Source organism: Coenobita brevimanus, chromosome 110 (assembly GCF_032717465.1).
Source record: "Coenobita brevimanus isolate Jiangsu-jjx chromosome 110, ASM3271746v2, whole genome shotgun sequence".
Classification (NCBI taxonomy): domain Eukaryota; kingdom Metazoa; phylum Arthropoda; class Malacostraca; order Decapoda; family Coenobitidae; genus Coenobita; species Coenobita brevimanus.
In genome coordinates this window covers 15,443,722-15,470,700 of record NC_137063.1, presented here as the reverse complement: position 1 = coordinate 15,470,700, position 26,979 = coordinate 15,443,722, and positions in this window count along the sequence as shown.

The following is a 26,979-nucleotide window of genomic DNA, read 5'->3' as shown; positions in this document are numbered from 1 at the left end:
TGATGAAATCATAGGCTATGTAACGATATATACAGTATATATATATATATATATATATATATATATATATATATATATATATATATATATATATATCTCATATAGGTTATGTGGCTATTGGATCAGTAACTTTACTGATCATGTGTATGTGTTCATGGGTGATTGTTTAAGAATATAGAATAACTGAATAACCGCAACATTTACACAGCTTCCAACTTAAATGAACGAGAAAAATTGAGGGGAGATGGGAGTAACGGGGAGGGAGAAGAAACGGGACAAGACGCTAATGGGATCAATGCTGAACTCCTCGCTGGAGTCACTTTTGTTCAATTTCGTCTAAGAAGTGAAAGTTTGAACATCTCTTTTTCAAATTCACATGTATGCTTACAGACACAGTTATTTCTTTACCAGCAAGAAATGCTGTAGCTGTCCCTGCAGCAATGCAAGTGAAGGAAATCAAGCAGCTCTGAAGAAAAAGAACACAGACCTATATAAATAACAGCAATACAAGGAAGTTTATGTGCTTTTTGGATTTACGTCTACGAATTCTGTTCCTCTGGAAACTTTGTGCTTCTTTTGTGGGGAGAGGTTGGCCAACAGTAGTATGAAACCAGCTCACCTCCAACGTCATCTTAACACAAAACAGTGTTATGTTGGCAAACCGGCGGAGATTTTAAAATAAAACTTCTTGATTTTAAGTGTTCCCAGACAACAATTATGAAAGCCTCCACAACTTCAGACAAAGCTCTGGAATCATCCTTTGCTGTATCTTTATTGGTTGTGAAGGCTAAAAAAATATATATATATAATATAATTATGTAGCTGCAGCTGTGATGGCTGAAAAATGCTAGATAAAAAGGCGGCTGACGAACTAAAGGATGTTCCTTTGTCACACCAAACTGTTTTTCGAAGGAAGAAGTGGCTAAAGTGGTTACAGGACAGGGGTTCAGTTGAAAAAAGAACTGAGTATATCGAGAGCAAGAAGCACGTAAAGAGACTAGTGAAGAGGAAAAAGAAGGAGGTAAATGATGATCTGGGAAGAAAAATGAATGCGAACTACTCTGAAAATAGGAAGTTATTCTGGAAAGAGTTGAGGAAATGTAGAAGTGAAAGCGGAAAGAAATGTGATGGTGTGAAGGATGTAGGTGGTAGGTTACTAACCCATGGAGATGAAGTAAAGACCAGATGGAAAGAATATATTGAAAGCCTGATGAATGGGAAGAGAGAGAGCAGAGCAGCTGTAAACATGATTGGCTCTCGGGGTGTGCAGAGAAGGAATGTAGTGCCAGTAGACGTGGCACTCGCACAGGTGATGAGTGCTGTGAAACGACTGAAAAATGGGAAAGCAGCTGGGGTTGATGAGGTGAATGCAAAGAAGCTTAAGTGTAGTGGAGAGAGTGGAACGAAGTGCTTGTTGGAGATATGTAAGAAGGCGTGGCTGAGTGAAACTGTGCCTGCAGAATGAAATAAAGTTGTGATTTTACCCCAGAACAAAAATAAAGGTGAGCGAAGTGAGTGCAAGAATTATCGAGGCATAAGTTTATTGAGTGTGGTAGGGAAGGTATATGGAAGAATTATTAGAGAGCAAGTAAGAGAGATATCAGAAGTCCTAGTGAGTGATGAACAGGGTGGCTTTAAGAGTGGCAGAGGATGTGTGGATCAAATATTTGCAGTGAGACAGATAGCAGAGAAGGCTTGTGAGAAGGACCATAAGGTGTTTATGGCATTCATGGATCTGGAAAAAACATATGACAAAGTAGACAGAGAGGATTGTGGAAAGTTTTGCGCATGTATGGTGTAGATGGTAAGCTGCTAGGTGCTGTCAAGAGTTTTTATGATGGTAGCGAAGAATGTGTAAGGGTTAATGGGCATCTAAGTGAATGGTTCACGATCGGTGTGGGCGTGCGACAAGGTTGTGTGGTGTCTCCATGGTGTGTTCAACATAAATATGGATGGGGTGATGAGAGAAGTAAAAATACGAGTAATGGAGAGAGGGATGGCGTTGGTAATGAGTGGTTATAGATTGAATATCTCAAATTTGTTGTATGCTGATGATGCAGTACTGATTGCCAGTACCGGACAAGAACTTGGTAGGCTAGTGCAGAGTTTTGCTGATGTTTGTGAGTGTCGTGCCTTGAGAGTAAATGTAGAGAAGAGTAAAGTGATGGTTATTGGGAGAGAAGGTCACTCCTACTGTGATGTCACAGTGAATGGAGAGAGACTGGAATTGGTGAGAGAGTTCAAATACTTGGGTACAGTGATAGAAATGAGGGGAAAATGTGCAAAAGAAGTTGAAAGAAGAGTGACAAAAGGTAGAAAAGTAGCTGGCACAATGAAGGCCTTGATAAGAAACAGAGGCTTGAGTGTTGCAGCTGCACGAGGCTTACATGAAGAAGTGTTAGTGCCAACTTATATATATTGGCGTGAGACTATGGTGTGGCATGAAAATGAAAAGTCAAGAGTAAGAGCAGTGGAGATGTAACTATTGAGGAATGTATGTGGAGTACAGAGGGTGGATAGGATACAAAATAATGTGATTCGTGAAAGGTGTTGAGCGAGGAAGTCGGTGGACACCAGAATGGAAGAGTGTCCTGAAATGGTATGGTCATGTGGAAAGAATGGATAACAACAGAGTGGTGAAAAAGGTATACCTGAGCGAATCTGAAGGAGGGAGGAGGCGAGGTAGGCCAACGAGAAGGTGGAGAGATATGGTGGATGAGTGTTTGAGGAAGAGAGGTTTGGGAGTCGGTGAGGCTAGGGAGCTGACAAGAGATCGAGCTGGCTGGATGACTGTTGTGAGGAGAGGTGCGTGATCAGGGATTTTGGCACCCCTTGTGGGCATGGCAACGTCCTGATTGATTCAATCGGATACGTTTGTGTGAAGCTGCAGAATGTGGTGAATGTTTTTAGCGTATCCGGTAGAGCCAGGATTCCGGGGGCTTGAATGATGAGTGATTGGAAATGTGGCCTATTTGGATTGGGCAAGTTTGTGCTGTCTGGACACTGCTACTCCTCACCCTGCCCTTGGGTAGGAAAGGAGGTCCGGATGATGATGATGATGATGATGATGATAATGATGATGATGATGATGACGAAATGAAATGAGTACATATATTATTGATCAAGTTGTGAATAAGCTGAAAACAAGCCAATCTCTTTCACCCTAACTTGACGAATCGACTGACGTCAGTAAACAGGCTCAACTTTTATCATTTGTGAGATACACTGATGGAGATGGCATAAATGAAAATGCACTTTCTTGCAAAAAATTAGAAGAACGCACAACTGAGGAAGCTATTTTCAGTGTCATTAATCAGTTCTTCCATGAGAAAGGGCATACTTTGAAATCTTGCATTAGCGTGTGTACAGACGTTGCTGCATCCATGACCGGGAAAGTGAAGGGACTTGTTGCATGGATTAAGAAGGGAAATCCTGATGTTGACTAGACTCATTGCATCATTCACAGAGAATCATTAGCATCTAAAAATGAGTTCAGAGTCGCAAGGGATACTGAATGATGGCGTAAAAATAATAAATTTTATAAAGTCAAGGCCTCTTAATGCTGGCCTGTTTCACAGACTGTGCGAAAGCATTGGCTATAAGGACACAGAGCTATTACTGCACACAGAGGTGCGCTGGCTGTCGAGAGGAACGGTGCTCGCTAGGTTGTTTGAGTTGCGAGATGATGTAGGCTTCTTTTTTATTAGAATATGGATCTCGTTTTGCCAGATTAAAAAAAAAAAAAAAAATTTGGCTTGCACAACCGGCATATCTTGCGGACATAATTAGCAAAATGAATGAGTTAAATTTGTCTCTGCAGGGCAGTGATACAAACGTTCTCAACTTGTATGATAAAGTTGGTGGTTTTCAAAAGAAAATAGAGTTGTGGGAGGAGAGATGCTCGGGGAGATTTTACGTGTTTTCATCTGTCAGATTCTTATTTTTCCAGTAACAATGATGAGAGAGAGAATGTGAAACCAGTTATTGTGGAACATTTGACCATCCTTATCTGTGTTCTAAAATCTTACTTTCCAGACATATATGAGAGATCTGTACAGCTGGACTGGGTCAGCAATCCATTCCTTCTATCTGATAATAATATGAAGAAGTTTCCCATTTGCCTTCAGGAAGCACTGTTAGAAGTGTGTTCAGACCGTGACTTCAAACTGGTATTTGAAAGCTCAGCCCTCACATGGTTTTGGAACTGTGTAAAGAATGAGCACTCTGATCTAGGATAGAAGGCTTTGGAAAAACCTTCTGCCTTTTGGGGGGTCCTACCTTTGTGAAGCATCTTTCTCTTCAATGACCGTTATCAGGTCAAAACAGAGAAACAAACTAACTGCAAACCTGGAACAAAGCCAGATAGATCACTGCGGTAGCCTCTCTACCGCCAAGAATGGCAAAACTCGTTAGTGAACGTCAACCCCGCATTACACATTTAATTGTAAGTAATTTTCAAGAGTTTCTACATTGTTTTGTTAATCTTTTTCCTTTAATATGCTGAATATTAATCTCTTCTCCAGCACTTAGATTATGCGAACTTTTAATATAATTTGCAGTGTCCTTTCAAATACTGAGTTTAGTCAGTCACTGGGGTACTAGGTAGAAGAAAGTAACAAGGGTACAATAGGCAAGAAAGCTAGGACAACACTGATGTAGAGAATGTGTCCTTATTGTTGTTGGTGGTGTTGGTATTGGTGGTTGTGGTGATGTTAAAAGTGTGCTGTGAAGCTGGTTTTGGTGGTAGAAAGGATCCGGTGTGGTGAAAAACGTTCCATGTGATGGTAATGGTACTCTGTAAATCTCTCTCTCTCTCTCTCTCTCTCTCTCTCTTTCTCTCCGCCATCAGGACCAATTGTCCCCATAAGCATACACAACCGCAAAATTGCATTCATGACGCGCTGCAGAAATTTCCAACAGCAGAAATAATTTGTGAGAAATTTACGATCAAAGCTTTGCTCAGCTACACCAAACGACCCGTTTAATAATAAAACCCACGCAAATGCTGTGTACATCCCGTGACTAATGAAAATGTTAGCAAAGGCCAGGAAATAATGCTGGATAAGTGGAAACCACTTGCCTACACATCAATGCACCCATTAAAAACGATTTGGATTCTCTCTCTCTCTCTCTCTCTCTCTCTCTCTCTCTCTCTCTCTCTCTCTTCATAGGCCATGATTCGTCAAGTAGTGGAGGACTCCCTGGCCTTTCTACTGGCTTTGTTCAACAGGGTGTGGGAGGAGAGGCTGATGGAGCTAGCTGGCGTCTGTCCTTGACCTTCCAGATCTCTAAACCAGGGAAGGACCAGTCAACTGTGTCCAGTTTCTTCTCTACCCGTTTGACATCTGGCATTAGCAAACCGTTTGAGAAGACGGCGAATGTAACTTACACCTTGTTTATTTTATAGAAAATGTTATTTTTAATTTACTTAAATCCCTGTGTGGATTTAGGCGGATGAGACACACTATGAACAATAGAGTTGTCTTGAGCCGTGCATACTTGTGTCCATTGTATATGCTTCCAGACAGCACCATGAACAGTGTTTTTTGACTTGAAGAAGCCGTATGACATAATTGGCAACATGGCATTTTATCCCATCTCCAATTTTGTCGTCTTCGGTGTTGCTCCCTATTTTTATTCATAGCTTCCTCTCTGTGAGGAAGTTTTAGATGGGTTGTGAGCTCTCTCCCCTGTACACTCAGGAAGGAGTGCTGCAGGGAGGTGTTCTGAGTGTAGCATTATTCTGTTGCAAATAATGGGATATTGAAAGTCCCACCAAAAGAAGTGAAGAGCTTCTTCTTTGTGGATGACTTGATTTCATTGGTTGTCTCCCGTATGTCTGTGGCAGATCACTGACAGTAAATTGTAGTAGACTGGGGGTTTTATCTGGGCTTCAAAGTGCTGCTTTAGATTCTCTTCATTTGCAACCTTGCAATGCATTTCTGCCGAGTACACCCCGCTGAGGGGGGGTCACCTTGACGTGGTGGCGGGGCTTGAAGCGTGGCTGGCAGTGCCACCTACTTTGGAGGCATGCCTACCTTTGTAGGGTTCGGCATTTGTCAGTGTCGTGGACCAAGCACCCCCTACATCACTGGTGGAGGGGGCCTGCTGGTGATGCTAGTCCCTGCTCACTTGCCATCTTGGGCAGGACTGTTGCCTCCCCACGTGTTTGCCGTGCGTGGCGTCCCGTAATGCTGGGAGACGGGAGTCCTGGAGGTTGAGCGATGCTGCACGGTGCGCCCTCCAGCTAGCAATACACCTCTTTGGTCCCTTATTCTGGCTAGACGGGCGGCCTGGTTGGGCCCGACCAGGTCAATCGGCTGGTCATGCTTTGGCTAGGGTCTAGTGGGCACTGGGGGGCCTGGTGGCTCCTATCGTCCTGGAGTCACCCTTGTCCAGGCCCCCGGGTGGTTACCTGCGTATACTCTCCCACTACCTCTGGGGTTGCCTGTGGTGTTGTCCCTGGCATACGACCTCCCCTTGTTGGGCTCCATGGTGGGTGGAGGGGTGGGGGAATGAAGTCTTTTTATATCACATGGCACAGTTAAATCAAACTGTTGACGACGATGGATCTGTCCCCGGCCATTTCTCAGACTCTGCGCCCCTTATTGCCACTCTGGAGCCTTTTCAGGCCCCTGGGGACTTCCGTCCTCTGCCCCAGCGTTCAACTGGGACTGGGAGGAGGTCTCGTAGGGTTGCTTGGACTCCAAGATTTGGCCCAGAGGAAGCAGTGAAGGAAAATTTCAAGAAGTATCTAGTGCTGAAATCCTCTGCAGATGGCTCAGTGCTGGATATGGACATATTTAACCTGTACCGTGCCATTGTGTCTGCCTGTGGCCGTGAACCAGTGATATCCACCCAAGGGGATGGTAGCCTCCTAATTGAGGTTTCCTCCCCAGAAGAGAGCTCACGTCTCCAGACTCTGACCTCCGTTTCTGGTCATAGTGTATCCTGTACACCTCACGGCACTTTTAACCAGTGTAAGGGGGTCATTTACTCCCGGGACCTCCTCCGATACCCTGAATCACAGTTACAAGAACTACGGTCTTATGGTGTCATAAAGGTTGACCGGGTACAGAAGAAGATCGATGGTGTTCTGACCCCAACTCCGACACTGTTTCTGATTTTTGAACGCTTGACTTTGCCTGTTTCCGTGAAACTTGCTTGGCTCTCTCTGCCTGTGAAGCCTTATGTTCCGAACCCAAGGCGGTGTTTCCACTGTCAGGGGTATGGACATGTAAGCAAATTTTGTCGGCGTGCACTGGCTGGTCTTCCTGGTGTCTGTATCTCCTGTGGTGAATCGAGTCATATCGGTGATTGTCCAGGACCCCTTAAATGCTATCACTGTGGGGGTTCTCATGCTGTATCCTCAAAAAACTGTCCTCGCTACTGCCTGGAAAAGGAGGTTCTGAGCATTCGCACACGTGAGAAGGTTTCTTTTCCAGAAGCAAAGAGGAGGGCCCAGACTCTCTTCTTTCAGCCTGGAGTTACTTATGCTTCTGCCCTTTCAGGGGCACCTGTACATCGTACTGTGACCCAGAAGTTGCCACGACCCTTTAAAGTGACCACTTTCCCAACTACTGATTTGACGGATATTACTCCTGAAATTACTAGTATATGTGAGAATGTTTCACGCCCACCCACTGCTCCAACTGTTCCTACCTCCACTTCAGAAGCTGACAGTTTGCACACTTCTGTGGTGGTGGCGGATGTACACGCTGATGTAACTCATCCTGTCTTGTCCAGTATTCACAAGGCTCTTTCTGTACCCAGTAAACGTCACCGTAACTCGTCAGAGACCTCAGAGCCTGACAACCGGCCACCCAAGGTCTCTGTTGTCGAACCTTGTATTGCCCTCTCTCTTGTTCCCTCTGCCTCAGAGGCTGAGGGGTCTAGCCAGGTGGAAGATGCAGCTGGTGGTTCACCTGTGGTCAAGTCCCTGCCTGGAGATGGTGTTGGAGAAACCGTTGGTGCTTTAGTTCTGAAAAGTACAAAGTCATCCTCACAGGGTTCGAATCCCGTTGACATTCTTTCCACTTCTGAGGCTTCTAACAGAGGCACTGGCCGTCCCATATCACCCAAGGCGGCCTCCAAGCCACTTTCCAAGCCGTATGTTACTCCACTTCAGAGGAAGAGTGTTGGAAAATTTCCCTCTTCCTCGTCCTCACGTTTGTCCACGGATGCTCAACATAAGGTGCAGGTTCCTGGTGCTGGGCAGTCTCTTCCCAAGGGCCCTCCTAAGCATCATTCCAAACCCGCTCGTATGTCAGGAGGTGTACAGTCCCACACTTGATCATAATTTTCCCTTTCACAATGGGTTCTATCATCCAGTGGAATTGTTGAGGTTTACGTGCCAGCTATGAGGAACTGTGTCATCTAGTTTCTCAATTTACTCCTTTATGCATGTGCATCCAGGAGACCATGGTTGGTGAGGCTGTTCCTCCCGGTCCTTCTGGCTACAATGCATTTTATTCTGATCCTGTGCCAAGCCAAGGTCGTCATGGAGGGACTGCTATCTTCCTCTGCCAGGATATTCCATACAGTCATCTGGATATTTCTGGTCCCCTGCAGGCAGTTGCTGTCCGGATGTTTTTACGTCGGCAGTATACAGTTTGCAGTCTTTATCTTCCTCCCAGCGCTACTGTTGAAAGGGCAGATCTGGAACGCCTTATTCATGGCCTTCCTTCTCCCTTTCTATTACTAGGAGATATGAATGGACACCATCCACTATGGGGTAACAGTGAGGCCAACCCTCGGGGTGTAATGCTGGCCTCTGTAGTGGAACATGAGGAGTTGGGCATTTTAAACTCCAATAAAATGACTTATTTCCATAGCCAGACAGGAACTTTTACTGCCATTGATTTGTCCTCATGTTCAGCTGATGCTGTTTTAGATTTTAACTGGGATGTGTTCCAGACCTGTATGGCAGCGACCATTTTCCTTTACTCTTAACTGCTGGTGCAGGTGGACCTCAGCCACGTCTTCCTCGCTGGCTTCTGGATAAGGCTGACTGGCCACGTTTCAGGGAATTAAGTTCCATTTCCCTTTCTGTGAATGAATTTGGCTGTCTTACTGAGGCAGTGTCATATTTCAATAAAGTGTTGCACTCAGCAGCCCGATTATCTATTCCAAAAACGAAGGGTCAGTTTCCTAAACGCCCGGTTCCTTGGTGGAACTCTGAGTGCGGTTCCGCAGTGAGAGCCAAACGAGTCGCCTTCTCTCGACTTCGTCATCACCGTGGGGATCTTCAGTATATGATGGCGTATCGGAGGGCATGAGCTCATATGAGGCGGGTTTTGAAGGCGGCCAGGCGTTCATCCTGGAAGAGATATGTTTCCTCCATCAATTCAAGGACTTCCATCACCCAGGTGTGGAACCGGGTAAGGAAAATTTCAGGGAAATTTACTGTTCCATCTACTCCCGTTTTATCTGGAGCAGGTGGAACTGTTGCTGATCCTTTTGCTGTTGCAGAGTTGCTTGCTGAACATTTTGCCAGTGTGTCACAGAGGAATGCAGATACGCCTTCGGCTTGCCACCGTCGGCGCCTAGAGTCTCGTGGTCTCAGTTTTGCCTCTGCTGGGGGAGAGCCTTACAATGTTCCATTTTCAATTTCTGAACTCCAGACAGCTCTGTCGCAGTGCCATGATTCTTCTCCTGGTTATGATGATATTCCTTATGCCTTTCTACATCACCTGTCTGATGAGTCCCTTTTGTTTTTGCTTTCACTGTATAATAAGATCTGGTGTTCTGGGGAGTTTCCGGCTTGTTGGAATGTTGCTGTGGTTATCCCCATCCCCAAACCAGGTAAGGACCACATACAGGCAACGAATTATCGGCCTATTTCTCTAACGTCATGTATATGTAAAGTTTTGGAAAAGATGGTCAGTGTTAGGCTTGTGTGGTTTTTGGAGAGAGGTGACTTATTATCCCCTGCCCAATATGGTTTTCGAAAAATGCGATCTACCTCTGATGCACTGCTGACCTTGGAATCTTCTGTTTGTGAGGCTTTCTCCACTAACCAACACCAGGTCACAGTTTTCTTTGATCTGGAGAAGGCATATGACACTGCTTGGCGTCATGGCATTTTACTTTCCCTTCATGAGTTTAGTTTTCGTGGGTGCTTGCCTATTTTTATCCAACAGTTTTTATCTAACCGTTTTTTAAGGGTGAGAGTGGGAGGAGTGCTTTCTAATGCCCGTGAACTAGAAGATGGAGTACCACAAGGGAGTATCCTAAGTGTTACTCTGTTTGCTGTAGCCGTTAACAGTGTAATCAGTGTACTTCCTGACGGTGTACGAGGATCATTATATGTCGATGACCTCTCAATATCCTTCACCGCATCTAGAATGTCTCTGATAGAGAGGAAGTTGCAGCTTGCTCTTAATAGAATTTCTGACTGGGCAGAGTCATGCGGTTTCCGGTTTTCTTTAACAAAGACAGTGGCTATGCATTTTTGTCATCTTCGTGGGGTTCACCCAGACCCAGACTTGTATCTCTATGGTAGAAGAATATCCTGTGTGGAAGAGACACGGTTTCTGGGCCTTTTATTTGATAGACGACTAACCTGGGTTTCTCATATTCGCTCTGTTAAGGTGGCTTGTCTTAAAGCTATGAGTCTTTTGAAGGTTTTAGCTCATACCTCTTGGGGTGCTGGCCGTCAGACCCTGCTCCTCTTGCATAGGTCTCTTATTCTTCCTAAACTTGAATATGGATGTGAGGTTTACTCCTCTGCAACAGATGCCCGTCTCCAGTTGTTAAATTCTGTGCATCATGCTGGTGTACGTCTGGCAACTGGGGCATTCAGATCATCCCCGATTACAAGTTTGTTAGTAGATGCTGGTGTACTTCCCTTGGATTTGCGACGCCAGTTGCTAATGATGAGGTGCTGGTATCGCCTTCACCGCATTCCAGACTCAATTTCTTGTGCCATCGTCTTCCAGGATTCCCAATCTTCTGCTTATGACACCCGTCCTAATCTCCCGAAGCCATTTGGTTACAGGGTCCGGTCTGTTATGCTAGCCCTCTCTGTCCCGAGACTGGCAATTTGTCCACATCGGATCCCTAGGGTGGGTTCCTGGCTACTCCCTCGTGTGACGTTTTGTAGGTCTGTTGTGGAAAAAAAGGACTCGCTTCCCTCTCAGGTGTCCCTCTCTCTCTTTTTAGAACATGCCTCTATTCATGAGGGTTCTGTCCCCGTCTATACTGACGGGTCTAAGACTGATACTGGAGTAGGATTTGGTGTTGTTTTCCCCTCCTTTAGTAGGGGCGGTAGTCTTCCTGGCATTACTTCAGTGTATACGGCAGAGCTGACTGCAATTTTATATGCTCTTAAAATCATTTTTACTCTCCCCGAATCCGTTTTTGTGATTTATAGTGACTCACGTAGTGCTCTGTCTGCACTGGAGTCTTTTAATGCATCCCATCCATTGATTTTATCAATTTTAGAGTGGCTTTTTCTTCTTGGCTGTCGTGGCCGCCATGTGAACTTCTGTTGGGTTCCCGCACATGTAGGTGTGGTGGGCAATGAGAGGGCAGATATTTTAGCTAAAGCTGCATCTTCTCAACAGCCCCCAACCGACTACCCCCTTCCTGCTTCAGATGTAACACCTTACCTGCGGTACGCAGTTGGTACGTGTTGGCAGAGGCACTGGGATGTTGTTTCTCATAATAAACTGAAAGAAATCTTTCAGAGAGTGGTTGTGCCAAGAGCTCTTCCTTCCATGTCTCGGCGATTGGAGGTGGCTCTTGCTAGACTTCGCATTGGGCATTCTCGGCTTACACATGGGTTCCTCATGGGTGGTGAGACTCAACCATACTGTGATGACTGCCTTGTTCCCCTTACTGTCCGTCACTTGCTGGTCGAGTGTCCGAGTCTGGGGGACCTGCGTCAGAGATTCCTCCATAGGCATAAGGGGGCAGATGGTGCCTATTGTTTGTCCTCAATGCTCGGTGAAGCCTCTAGCGATTTTAGTGATGTTTTTAGTTTTCTTCAGGAGGCGGGCCTCCTTCCACTTTTATAAGTAATTGATATTTCATATTTTATAAATTATGCTTTTATTATTTTCAGTGTTTTATTTCAACTAACAATTTTAACTTTATTTTGAATATGCATTTTTTTATTTAGCTGCACCTTTTACTTTGGTGTCCGACGGCATATGACCCTGGCAGTTGCGCCGCCAGTTTTTAATTACTTTCAATCAATCAATCAATCTGCCGAGTACATGGGGTGCACCCTGACCAAGAATTGTTTTTACATCGGCAAAGGATTGCTTGTAAGGAAGAAGTGATTTTCTTAGGCTGCACCTATGACCCCCATTTTACTTGGGTCTCAAATTTAAAGCAGATAAAGGCTTCCAGCTTGAAGGCTTTGAACCCTTTCAAGGTTCTGGCTCATACTAGAAGAGGTGCTGACAGGCGTTCCCTGCTCCTGCCCAATCAAACTCTGATGTCATCCAAGCTGGAGTCTGGTTGTGAGGTGTACTTCTCAGCTACCCCTGTCTGATTATGCACCATGGACTCTACATCACACAGGCCTATGTTTGGCTACAGGAGCATTTCGCACCTTCGCCATCTCAAATCTACTTGTAGATGCAGAGAGCTAGGTCGTCGGCCATTTATAGCTAGTTGCTGACACTATGTCGAGAGGCTTCCTGCCCAGCTTATGACTGTTTTTCATTCTGCCCAGCACGCACTACAGTATATGACCTCCATCCTCAAGTTCCTCGCCCATTTATTTATTGGGCAAAGTAAGTCATGACTGGAATGAACTTAGTATCCAACATACTCTGATCTTCGGCATGGAGACATCTGTTGTTACACCCTGGGTGTTACCTGAAGTCAGATTTCGTTGGTGTGGTGTTTCGCATCCAGTTTTTACCTCATGTTGCCATCCATACTAGGTCTGTCTCATCTTTTACTGATGGTTTGAAGTCTGATCCTGGTGTTGGATTTTGTGTTGCTTTCTTAATTTTAGCTGGATTGAGCCCAACCAGTCCTAATGTCAAATGAGATACTCTACTAAGTCTGATCATTTCTTGCTAAAACTACTAGCATTTGGAGCATGACGTCACTGGGTACTCGAACACGCCTCTCCAGTTGGATTAATGAGGTCAGTTGAATCTACACTCTGCTTGGGTGAAATTCCTAAGCTCCTACTAGCTTCTTGCTCCAAAAGTAGCTCACTGGTACGTTCTGTATGATAGTTTTATGATTATGTTAATAACATGAAATAAAACTGGTTAGGGATAAAGCTGAAGTTTTAGCATCCCATCTGAAAGAAAAATGCCTGCTCAAGAAGGACGTTTGCATAACTCATTTCAAAAAGAGGAATAAGAATCTAACTACTAACTTTTCAGTGGATGGGCCGCTTTGTTTTAGCAACAACATTGATGAGTTATTCCGTTGTTAATCACAAGAGAATGTTCCTTCTCAATGGCACTTATAGACTCAGAAGTCTCAAAGTGGTGCTGCTACACACTGGGAATAAGAAACCGTCCGTTCTTATAGGACATTCAGTGCACATGAAAGAGTGTTGTGAGGACATGAAGGTGCTCCTTAAAGCCATAAAATACGAAAATTACAGCTGGAAAATATGTGGGGAGTTAAAAATGATTGACATGCCGATGGGATTGCAGTCTAGATTCCCGAAATACATTGTTTTTTATGCCTACAGGGTACTCGAGCAACTGTCAGGTATTATGTGGAATCTGACTGGCGTCCACGAAGATCATATAAGCCAGAAAAGATCAAGCGTCCAGAAAAAGCCTCTTGCAGACCCACAAAATGTCCTTCCTCCCCCGTTCCACATATAGCTTGGTCTTGTGAAGCAATTCGTTAATACACTAGCCAAGAGAAACTCGAAAGGATTTGAGTATGTTGTGGAAAACTTCCCGAAAATCAGCAAGGCAAAGTTGAAAGAAGGTATCTTCGTCAGTTGGTAGATAAAGGGACTCCTGAACGACTGCAGCTTCTGCACAAAACTGGATAAGACTGAGCTAGAGGCCTGGAACTCTTTCAGTTGGCTTCGTGAAAATGTTTTGGGAAACAAGAGGTCTCCGGATTTTCAAAAAGCCGTGAAAAAACTTCTGATCTCCTGTGGTGCTATGGGAAGTCGAAAGTCTCTGAAGGTACATATCCTTGATTCACATCTGGAATTTTTTCCGGAGAACCTTGGAGCAATGTCTGACGAACAAGGAGAGCTCTTTCATAAGGATATTACCTGGATGGAACATCGTTAAATAAAGATTAGCTTGCAGACTACCACTAGATGTTATACAGAGATGAACCTATGACAGAGCACCATACAAGGTCCAAAGCTCAACGTTTTTAGTTTGTCCTTCAGCATATTATCTTCTTTGTGTATCCTGTACAAAAGTAATTCTGATTTTCTGCATTTAAGTGTTTTGGTTGATACAAATCTTGTTTTCACTGTACCGTAGCCAAGATGCCCTACGTACTATAGAACTGAAAACAGCATGTATCCGTAGCAGAAAAATGAGACGTGCTACAGGAAAACAGACTCGGAATTAGCAATCTGCGTCGATAATTGGTCTAATAAAGGTATACTGCAATCTTGATGAAAAAAAAAAAGTTCAATATTGTTGACCAGTGTTATTCAGAAATCCGCTGGTAACCAAGACAGGCCCGTAATCAGACTTTTCGAAGGGAGGGGGAGGGGGTCTATTCTGCTGAATCTGGACTTGCATAGCAACCGGCTGGTCAAAGGTCCGTTGCATGCTTGCTATGAGGGCCTTGATGTATAAGTGAAGTTGAGAAGTATCACAAAACTTATGAACGCCGAAAAGTTACTATTTTTGCGAGGATATTTAAAAAGCGGACCCTCGAGAAAGTGAACCTTTAGGCAGATGGAGGGGTTGTCCGACCCACTCGATCCCCCCCCCCCACTTCCCTGGCTACGGGCCTGGAAGAGTTGAAAGAGCCTACTTAACTAATGAGATTATTCGTTAAAGAGTCGGGTGACAAACTGAAGCATCATTATTCTCTTTCATCACTGTTAGGCCTTCTTCATTTTACCTTGGCTAAAAATTAACACCTCTTCCTCTTGAATGCTGAGGTATATCAAAATGCCAACAAAAGAACACAGTGCTAGTCATAAGGAGGGCATATAGATAGGAAGCAGAGCTATAGCATTATTTTAACCTGCCACTGAGCTACGTGTGAAATAACTACAAAAAGACAAAATTCTGGCCAATGTAAAAAGAAGTATAGAGAAACAGCTGTTCTTAATCTTTTCATGATCAAAGAACTCTATCATTCTAATTTAGTTAAAATGAAAGGGATTTATTCAGCTGGCAGTGAATCTTACTATCCTAGGAGATTTAATTTTCTTATGGTCAGAACAACTCTAGTAGTGCATTCCATCTAACCCCAGACGATTTTACTTGCTTACGAGAGGGCCTCAGTAGTGACTGGGTAAACGAAGGGTTTGTCCAAAAACTCGAGTCTGAAAAGTTCTTCTCATCCAAGTGAAATCTTCTGTGGGTAGCATGCATAAACCAATATAGATGTCATTGCAGAGAACGAGTTAACCACCTCAGCTCGTAAGAAACCTTCATTATTCTATTCGTACTACCTTCTGATGAATTTATATACATTACGAGTGGCTTTCCTTCTCCAAAGCGGTAAAACCTCCAATCCGATGTTGTATTTTCATTGTAATTATGAATCACCAGATGGTATTTTTCGACGTAGGAAAGCTTTTTAGTAGTGAAGGGGTTGTTCAAGACTTTGGTATATGTAAGCCCTCCAGTTCGAAAAGTCTCACGAACTGAATATGATCGTCCGGAGATAGCAGGAGTAAAACATAATACGCCATGGGACTGAAAGGCTAAAGAGTCTCCAGTAGGCTAAACTTTTCAGCACGTGCAAAACTTAACTGTTTTACTGCTGTTCACACTCAGGCTCCTATAGATCACTCTCAGCCTAATAAAAACATCCTACACCATCTGGAATACAAGAGAAGAATTGCCCAAGCCATAAGAAGGCTAATTGGGACAGTATTAACACACTTGGCATCCTAGGTTCACTCTCAACAGACTAAAACACCTGACGTTTACTGAAATACTAAGCAACAGTTGTCTTGGTTATGAAAGGGTTAAATAATTTATCTATAATTATAGTCTGACCCCATAATCCCTTAAGGCAATGTTTCTCAACTGGTGGTCCATGGACCACTGGTGATCCATGGTGACTTTTTGGGTGGTCCACAGAACGTTCACCATATTTGGTAATAAACTGGAGATTGGTGCATATATTTTTAAATGTATTGAAAATTCGGTACGAAAAATTTTATCAAAATAAATAATTGGCTATTCATTTTAATGTATTAATCCTATTGATTATTCCAGTATGACTGATACTTACCCAGATCTGTCAACACATGCGGTCAGATGTCTTCTGCCATTTGCATCAACTTCCATGTGTGAGAGCAGATTTTCATGTTTGTTGCCCGTTAAGGCCAAACAGAGGAATCGGCTTGCAATGGAAAGCAATATTCATTGTGCATTACCAAGTACCACTCCTAACATTGAGAAGCTTGTCAGTGAGAAGAGAATCCAAAAGTCTGGTTGCAAAGAAAAATGTTAGTTGTATACTCCTACATAATTTCAAAATTCTGTTTGTAAGAAATAAATTTCACAGCAAAATGTTAGAGAAGTATTCATGTATTTCCCGGAAATTATGTTTGGAAGAAATATATTTCAGACCAAAATGTCAGCAGTCTACTATTTTATATCGTTTCTCGAAATTATGTTTGTTAGAAATATATTTCTACCAAAATTTTTTTGTTATCTATGCTTTATTTATCATTACTCAAAAATGAAATGGTCCACGATATTTTCTTTAATTGGGCTGGTGGTCCATGGGATGAAACGAGTTGAGAACCACTGCCTTAAGGGGCTGCCGTTTGTCTTTGAGTTGCATGGTTTACGGGGAGGGGCACTAACAGTAGCTTCAATAGTACTATGAAAAAGACGGAAGATTACGGAGAACCAGAATATCACAGGTAAACTCTTTCCATTTTTTTTCTTGATCCATGAGGAGAACGTAGCCAAGTAGACAATTATTCTAGCTTCAGCAACTTTTCCTGCCATGACGTCTTCTTTATATTATTCTTTCTATATCTAGTCGAATTCACGGAGCTTAGGAAAGGCTTCTCGAACTGGATGTGCTAAATATATCTTCCAGCAACTACCAGTCCTGCGGGTCTTTGTCATTATGAAGAAGCTCGTCTGGAGACAGCTAGCCTAAAGGCGTCATAGTACGGAAAGAATCAAAATCGTAATTACAAGGAAAAACAAATTACATAAAACTTGGCCTCCATTTTTACTGAATCCTAGGTGAGATCATGCTACACCAACAGACACAGAAACATCATTACTTCCATCCACATCCAAGAATGGAAGGGCAGTTATGATTCTCTCTCTCTCTCTCTCTCTCTCTCTCTCTCTCTCTCTCTCTCTTCAGGAAAAGCTACGTCGAGAATCGTCCTTGGCTCTATTATCATCATAAACAGAGGATGGAGACTGGAAATTTACAATTATCCACACACACACACACACACACACAATCGCAAGGGTACCCGGGGTTGTATGGGTAAAAACCTATGACCCTGTATTTTAGTAGTGTCCCAAACTCCTGGATGCCATCCACCCCTTGAGGTTTGCAGTCCGAAGTCATACCCTCCTAACTCCTGATCCGACTGGAAGTACAACCTTGTGCAAAATATCGACTTCCTAAGGGGAAAAAAATACTAAAGCTATCATCACTGCCACTACTATTAACATCACGACTACTATCACTACGGAAATTTCAATGCCGCTTATTCTTTTTGCAAACAGAATTGAAATAAACAAGAGGGAATTTATATTACTTTGTTTATTACTTCGCACCTTTAGTCATGTTGTAATCCAAAATAAGGCGACACATCTACCTACCAACAAGCCATTATAACAACATTTATCAACATACAGTACATATACTTGAGTTTTATTCCATATAAACACATATATGCCCGTACCTTTATGCCATTCCCATAATATGCCACACACCTGCACTCAGTCCCTTTATACTGCTTGAGTATACTATTCCATTCATTTTTATTCACTTCCTATCTACTTGCCCTACTGAAACAAAATATAAATCTGCTATGTGTTTATAGCAGTGCGTTACCTCTAGTACCACTTATACCGCGAACCAAGTTTAAATCATATGTACAGTACATACAGTATGTATGCATAGCCAGCTAGCTAGGATAGATAGATGAATGTAGACAGATCGACCGATCGATAGATAGATAGATAGGCAGATAGTTAGAGCAATAGAGAGGAGTGGAGGATGATGAAGAGAAGGAAGAGAGAAAACAAGATTCTCGTTTCACCGAAGTGCGACGGTATTTATGAGTTTGATCTGTTTTGTTAAACGATTCTGCTGTTAGTTTATTTATTTGCAAGGTTATGGAAAATCCGTTGGATGGAACTGTATCAGACTTGGCATAATGATTGAGGACTATCAGGTAAGCCAAAAAGTAATCCTTAGGGAATAATAATTAAAAAAAAAAAAAAGGTCAAGGGCAATGTCAGCTCACACAGTTTTGAACAATCCTGGCAGAAGGGTTGAGGAACAGAGAAGGATGAAGCTGTTCAATATTTAGGAAGAATTAGCGGAGTTAAGGTTCACAGGGTAAGGTGCAGAGTTCGGCCCTTTAATTCAGACAGCTTTGATTCGATTCAGAATAAACTTGGTGGAAGAGTTTAAGTTTAGTTAAAAAAAAAAAAGTGAGAGAGAGAGAGAGAGAGAGAGAGAGAGAGAGAGAGAGAGATTGGTCAAATGTCAACGTAACTGGGTAAGGTCAACTAAAAAAATTTTCATGCGATTTCCAATAGACCGAGTGGATGGATTAAGGACCAAGTAAGAACGAAGTTATTTGATTCTGAAAGCAATCAGTTAAAGGGCAAAGGAAAAGACTAGGGTCAGATTCAACCTTAAATCGATTGTAGGGGGCAGTTGTTGCACTTTCTGGTTGCTTGTGTGTGTGTGTGTGTGTGTGTGTGTGTGTGTGTGTGTGTGTGTGTGTTCTTACCTACCTTACCTAATTGTTCTTACCTAATTGTATCTTTACAGGAATGAGTCAAGCTCGTACTGTCCCGTGTATTAAACCATATTTATCGTACATATCCTTAAATTTGTGAATTGTTTTGGCACACACTATTTCATTCGGTAGTGCATTCCATTGATCAATTGCTCTGTTTGGGAAACTGAATTTCTTTACGTCTTTATCACCTCTCTTCTTATGCAGTTTTTTGCAGTGTCCTCTTGCTGATGCTTCCCCATATGTTAAGTAATCATTTATGTCTATTTTCTCCTTCCCTGATATGCATTTATGTAGCATTATCATGCCACCTCTTTTCCTTCTCTCCTGTAGTGTTGGTAGATTCAGTTTATTTAGTATTTCTTCGTAGCTTAGGTCCCTTAAGCTTGGTATCCATCTTGTAGCGGCCCTTTGAACTTTTTCAATCCTGTCTATGTGTTTTTTGAGATGAGGACTCCAGACTACTGATGCATACTCCAGGGTTGGTCTAATGAATGATGTTATTATCCTTCTTAGCATGTCTTCATTTATGTATGTGAATGCTATTCTCATATTTGCAAGCAGTGTATACATGTTCCGTACCTTCTCGCTGATGTGGTCAGCCGGAGATAGTCTGATATTGATAATCACACCTAGGTCCTTCTCTCTTTCTGATGTGTATAGGGTTTTATTTCCTAACGTATAATCCCAATCAGGTCTTTTTCCACTTTTACCAAACTTGATTACATGACACTTGTCCACATTGAATTCCATTTGCCATGTATTACTCCATTCATGAAGTTTATTTAATTCTTCTTGTAGCTCTTTACAAGAGTCTGTGTTAGTAATTCTCCTTTGTATTTCTGCATCATCTGCAAACATATTCAGATAGCTCTCATTTCCAGTGTCACTGTTTATATCATTTATATACACTAAAAACATGATTGGTGCCAGCACTGAACCCTGTGGTACTCCACTAGTCACTTCTTTCCATGATGAGTAGTTTCCCCTTAGTACTGTTCTCATTTCTCTTTTTATGAGAAAATCTTGCATCCAACAAAACAGTTTACCTCGAATTCCTCCTTGATGGTACGTTTCCATAAAAGTCTTTGGTGTGGTACTGTGTCAAATGCTTTCTTGAAATCTAAATAGATACTGTCCACCCATCCTTCTTTTTCCTGTATTGTGTTTGTTACTCTGTCATAGTAGCTCAACAGATTAGCAACACATGATTTTCCTTTTCTGAAACCAAACTGTCTTTCTGTTATCATACTGTGTTCTAGATGATTTACCCAAGCTTTTCTTATAAGCTTTTCTAATACCTTGCTTACAACACTGGTCAGTGATACTGGTCGGTAGTTGAGTGGATTTTGTCTATTTCCTTTCTTGAATAAGGGGACAATATTTGCTTTCTTCCAAATATCAGGTAGTTTACCTTGACTCAAGGATTTCTTGAAAATTAAAAATAATGGTTTACTTAACTCCTTTGCACATTCTCGTAGTACCCAACATGAAATTTCATCAGGACCACTTGCTTTTCCTCTGTCTAATTTACTTAACTCCTCCTGTATTACTTTTTCTGATATTTGTATATCTGGTAGTATGTGTGGACATGCATGTTCCACATAGTCCCTCTCAAAAATTTTTTCTTTTGTAAAAACTAATTGGAAATTCTTATTTAGCGCTTCACAAATATCTTTCTCTTGTGTATAGGTAATTCCCTCGTCTGTAATGGATTGTATTATATCTTTTACTTTGGTTTTGCTTCTGATGTAGCTGTAAAATAGCTTTGGTTGATCACTACTTTTATTTATTATATCCTCCTCAAACTGTTTTTGGGCTTCCCTCCTTATTCTTGTATAATCGTTTCTTGCCTGTTTGTAATTATTATACACCCTTTCACTATTGTGTCTTCTGTATATATTCCACAACAAAATAATCTCTTCTTTCTTTTGATTTTTTACATTCTGTATTGAACCATTTCTGTATTTTCTTATCTGCTTCTTTGTGCTGTGGGATGTACTTCTGGACTCCTATTTCATAAAATTCACAGAATTTTTTATATACAGCATTTAAATCTTGTCCTCTAAGCTCATTTTCCCAGTCAACTTCTAAGAATTACTTATTTAGGTCTTGATGATTTCCGTTTTTATAGTTTAGGCTCTTTTTGTAACTTTCATTGCTGTTAACTATGTCATATGCTATCCTGAAGTTGTAATTTAGTACTGCATGATCGCTTGTGGAGTGTGATATATTAAACTGTCAATTTCATTTTCTTGCCTAGTAAATATTAGATCTTGCATTGAAGGTACATCGAGTCCTCTTTTTCTGGTGGTTTCCCTCACATGTTGCGTTAGGAAAAACTGTTGCACGAGATCCAGGAGCTTTTGGTCCCAACAGCTTTCTTGGCTAGTTATATCTAGAGTATTCCAATTTATATTTGTATTAAAATCTCCAGTTAGTATAATTCTTTCCGATTTCTCTTCCATTTTATGTAGTAATGATCTTAAACTCTGAATTGTACTCTCTGCCAGGTCCTCATATTCGTCTCTTTCCCATGTGTTTGATCTGGATGTCATGTACAAATTGGCTACAATTACTTTCCCTTCAGATGTGTTGATCTCTACTGCAATTAGTTCTACTTGTGATGGTATATCTAGTTTTATTTCATTCACTTTTAGATTTTTCTTAGTTAATATTATAATTCCTCCTCCTTTTTTTAAAATTCTGTCTCTTCTCCATATATTGTATTCCTCTAAGTTTAGTATGTCATTGGATATCCTTGGTGTTAATTTTGTTTCAGTTAGACATATTATATGTGGTTCATTTTCTCTGACATAATCATTCATCTCTAGTAATTTAGATACCACCCCATCCACATTTGAGTACATCAACTTTATCATCTTGTTTATATACTTGTCATGACATGGTTCTACTACCTTCCTCCATTTTATTCCCTCCTGTTTGTGTACCACTTTCGTACCTGCAATCCTATTACTTTGTAAAAAAGAATGTGTTCTTCTCCTCTTCCGATCTTCCCTCATTTTTTGTGTTTGCTTCCTCCCTCTTCTCTTTCAGTAATTCCAGTTCCTCTTGTGTTAGACATCTTTTTATCCATACATTTTTGAACTCCTCTTTTTCCATAAGATTCTTTGCATTTTTTAGTATCTCCTCCACAGTGTTTACACTCTGGAAAGTTACCATTAGAGGTCTTCTCTTGCTTTTCTCATATTTCCCTAACCTTTTGTGTTCCTCTATATCTTTACTACAGATTTCCTCTGATACTTCTTTCAGTAAGCTCATTACATTTGCCATCTCCTTTTTGTCTCTTGTGATCTTGTTTTTTACTTCTTCCTCTTCTATACCAGTGATTACTATAGATTTGTTGATATCTACTGAATCTCTGACTAACTTTGGGTTGTTTTGGATTATTCTTTTTACTTCCTTTTTAATGCTTTTTCCCTCTACCCTTGTTTCTAAGTCTTTCTTTACTTTCACCATTTCAGCATACGTGGTTTCCACATCATTTTTGTAGCTTTGCACAGCTTCATTCACCTGTGTTATCTTCTCCTCAATATCACTGCTCTGATCTGTCAGACTGCTTACTTGCCTAATTGTCTCTGTATCATTTTTGAACTCTTCCATAATACTCTCGTGATTGACTACTGTACTTGCCATTTCACTCATTTTCTTCCTAAGTTTACTCAATTCCACTGTTAGTTCACTGATGGTTGTGTCTTTCTTCTTGGCCTCCCTTCCTAGTTTTTCTATTTCTTCCTTTTGCAAGTGCATCTGCTTCTTTATTTCATCAATTTCATTTTTGAGAGCCATCTCCAGTTTGTGTACACGTTGAACCAGTCTATTGTGAGTCTCCACTTCAACCAGTTCTTGGTAGAAATCACCATCTTACTTTCTACCTTTATCCCTTTTCTTTTCCAAATTTGCTTTACTAAAGTATGTGTCATTTTGCAATACTAAAAGCACAGAGTACTTACTGTACATTCCCTGGGGCAGTTGTAGTCTAAACAAACCTCAGCTGACTGAGCGCATTCTTTCGCCACTCGGTTCTCTTTTCTGTTTGAACAAGTCTCATTTAAACTTCTTATTATTATTATTTTTTTTAAATAATAAAAAATCATTTAGTCTAACCTGGTACAGAGCTTGACTCATATAAAGATACTAATTTAGGTAATGCCACTGGCCATGCTGGCTCGGTATGGAGCGCTTTCGGCGCATGTCTGTTCTCTTTGACTCCTCGTGTGTGTGTGTGTGTGTGTGCGTGTGTGCAATATGTATATGCTTACATACATACATATATACATGCATACATACATATCGTATGCCCACCAAAATAATTATAGACAACCCCTACTTCGATACCCTTTGCGACTATCACTGGCACAGAAGCCGTGAGTAAATGGAAAGTGTTGGTACACCTGATCCTCCCTCTCTGTCTTTCGCCCCCTACTGTCTCTCTCTCTCTCTCTGCCCCTGTCTCCGTCTCTGACTGTCTGTCTGTCTCTCTCTGTCTCTGTCTGTCTCTCTCTCACTGTCCCTTTTTTGTCTGTCTGTCTGTCTGTCTGTCTCTGTCTCTGTCTGTCTGTCTGTCTGTCTGTCTCTGTCTTTCTCTCTCTCTCTCTTTATCTATCTCTTTTTTTTTTTTAAAAAAGGTTTATTGCAGAGTTACATTTGGTGTTGTCAAGGACTTAAGAGTTACTTTCGAAATCTAAGCTACAGCAACTAGGTTTGAATCTAGTGCTATCTATAGCTAATTGGTAATAGAAAATTTACATATTGACATACATATTGATTATAATTAGTGTTCTCGACACTAGTGCTACCAGTATCTATAGCTAATAATTATTGTAGTCTCTTGCCGACGCCACCCATCTGTTGACCGCTCGCTCGAAGGCTTATAGGGAGTCGCTGTGGCTTCCAGCAGGTGTGATATTCGGCAGACACAGTTCAGTCTCCAGGCTGCATTCTTGGCCACTTTCCTGGCATGGCTAGTGAACGAGAGGCCCGCATCATATTCTACTCCGAGGATGTTGATGGAGTCCTGTAGGGGAAGCTTTCTTCCCTCTAGCTGTACATCCGGTGGGGGCAAGTCAGCTAGGTCCTGCCTGCGGGAAATAAGCATGAGCTGTGTCTTGTCAGGGGCCAGGGTGATTTGCCATCGCTTGCTTCAAGACACAATGTTCTCTAGTGCTTGGTTGATGCGGTAGACTGTGTCCTGCCACTCACTTCTGCCACAGGAGAATGACAGAGTGCAGTCATCCTCATATGGTTTAGCCTCTGGGATGAGTTGGAGGATGTCATTGAAGTATACGTTCCAGAGGAAAGGCCCGAGTATACGCCTTGAGGAACACTAGCCATTATGGGGAATTGGTTGGATGTGTGGCCGTTTACTACCGTTCTGAGGGTCCTACAACTGAGGTAATCCTGGATGAGGTTCAGGAGGGCACCGCGCACACCTAGGCTCCCCAGTTGGGCGATGATGCCCTGGTGCCACACCCTGTCAAAGGCTCCAGCTATGTCTAGAGCCACAACGAAGGTGTCCAATCCTCTGTTGAGAGAGTGATTCCAAGCAGAGGACTGAAGGAGGAGGAGGTCCACAGCCGACTTCCCCTTCCTGAAGCCAAACTGCTTGGTGTTGAGGAGATGGTGGGAATCCAGGAAGCTGGTGCTCTTGCTGGCCATGAGTGACTCCATTACCTCTCCAATGATGGAGAGAAGGGATATTGGTCTGTAGTTCTTTGGGTCACTTTTGCTATTTTTCTTGTGGACTGCCACCACCTTAGCTTCTTTCCACTGCGTTGGCCACTTACATGAGGAGAGGCAGTTGTTGAAGATGATGGTGAGGGGTGGGGCCAGCTGTGCAGCACATCTCTTGAGGACGTGATGAGTGATGTTGTCAGGCCCGAGTGCCTTTTTGGGATCCAGCAGGAGCAGCTGTTTCTTGACCTCCTCAGTGGAGATGGTAAAATTCTCCAGTGAGGCATTGGTGAGAGGAGGAATCTCGGGGAGAGGCAGTGTGGGATCCGGTACAGACATTTTGGAGAAGTGAGCACCTAATAGTTGGGCCTTGTTGGTGGCACAGGTGGCTATGCTTCCATCAGGCCTAGTGAGCGGTGGGATGGTGTTGTCAGCTACCAGGCCCTGATGCTGTTGGACTCCACTCCACCACTCTTTGCTGCTTACATTCCGACCACTGAGTTTAATTTTTACAGCTTCTCTCCAGCATTGTATGGCTTGTTTTTGGACCCGTTTCATGTTCTTGCAGGCTTCTTTGTGGGCATTTTTGTTCTGCTGTGAGGGGTGAGACTTGTACCTCACCCAGGCCCTGCTCTTGACATCAGCAGCCGTCCGACACTGAAAGCCAAACCATAGCTGATCCCGAGGTTTGGTTTTGTACTATTGGCTGAGTATGTATTTCCTCTGTAGGGATAGTAGGACGTTGTTGAAGATGTCTACTTGTGAGTCGACGTCACTATGGCGTAATAACGCCCACTCCATTGAGTCCAGCTCCCCTATGAGGCTGTCCGAGTCTCCTTGAGCCCACAGCCAGTTGGTGCGGGGCACAGGCACGTCCCGCTTAACTGAGGTCCTGATAGTGGTGAGGATCGCTGAGTGGTCTGATGATCCCACCATTCCCAAGGGGCCACAGGTGATCGCTTCCTCTGGATGGTCAGGGATGACTGGATCCAGGGATGAGCCTGAGATGTGGCAGGGAAAAGTGACATGATTGGTGAGTCCATAATCTCTTAAAAGCTCTTGACATGGTCTTGCCACAAGGTGTAGGTTCAGGTCACCAACAATAATAAGGTGTTTGCAGGAGTGTTGGAGGGGCAGTGAGTCTAAGTTGGCATTAATGAACTAGATGGGGGCACTTCCCTGCCACTGAGGCTGGTAGCAGATGCAGAGTAAGAATGTGTCTTTGTTGTTCGTCCACAGCTTGAAGAATGACATCTCCAGGTGCTCCTCCATGTCGACATCCAGGGCCATCACAGCAAGGCCATCTTGGAAGCAGACAGTGATGCCCCCAAAGGTGTCGTGGGCATGATCCCTTCGATGCCATGCTGAGTATCCTTTTATTTGGCTGAAGTTAGCAGGTACTGAAGGATTGAGAAAGGTCTGAACAGTGGCAATGATATCTGGATTGTGTGGTATAATAAAAGAGTGGTTCAGGTCTCCTATGTTGGTTTGGAGGCCCCTGACATTTGCTGAAATGATTGTCAATTCCTCTGTATTATTAATGGCTGGCATAGTTCCGGCGTGATTGGGGGAATTGTGTGTTATGGGGTTTTGAGAGAGGGGTTGGTGAGCCGCTGATGAGTGCAGGCCTCAAGAAGTGCCTGTTGAGGGTGTCAACCAGCAGTGACAGCTGGCGGGAGATTGTCTCTTCCCTTTCCTGAACTTGAAGGGTGCGACAGTTTTCAATGGTGTGACATACTCGGTGACAGTGGTCACATCAGCTAAGCCAGTGGCAATTTTTGTCAGAATGTCCAATTCTTTTGCAGTGGTAGCAGTAAGTCTTTGATGAGCCTCGGGTAGCTAATGAGGACAGTAGTGGGGCTGGTTGGTGAGGTGTCACTGTACGAGGGTTGTGTGAATGTACAGTGCTGTAGTGTGGGGCTGGCCGGTCCGTCTTGTTGATTGATATGTGGGGGCGAGTCCTGGCTTTCTTACCGGGTAGGTTGTTATGTCTGGGGACTGCAGGAGGGGGCAATGAGTCAGCTGGTTGTGATTCAGGTCCACCTGGTTTTCGGGTCTGGGGTGCAGCTGGGTGCATATGATCCTGGGAGGTCCAAGAAGGCTGTGATGGGTAACTCTCGCTGTTGTTGTTGTCTTTGAAGCAACAACCTGTTTTACCTTTTGGGTTGGAGGTGCAG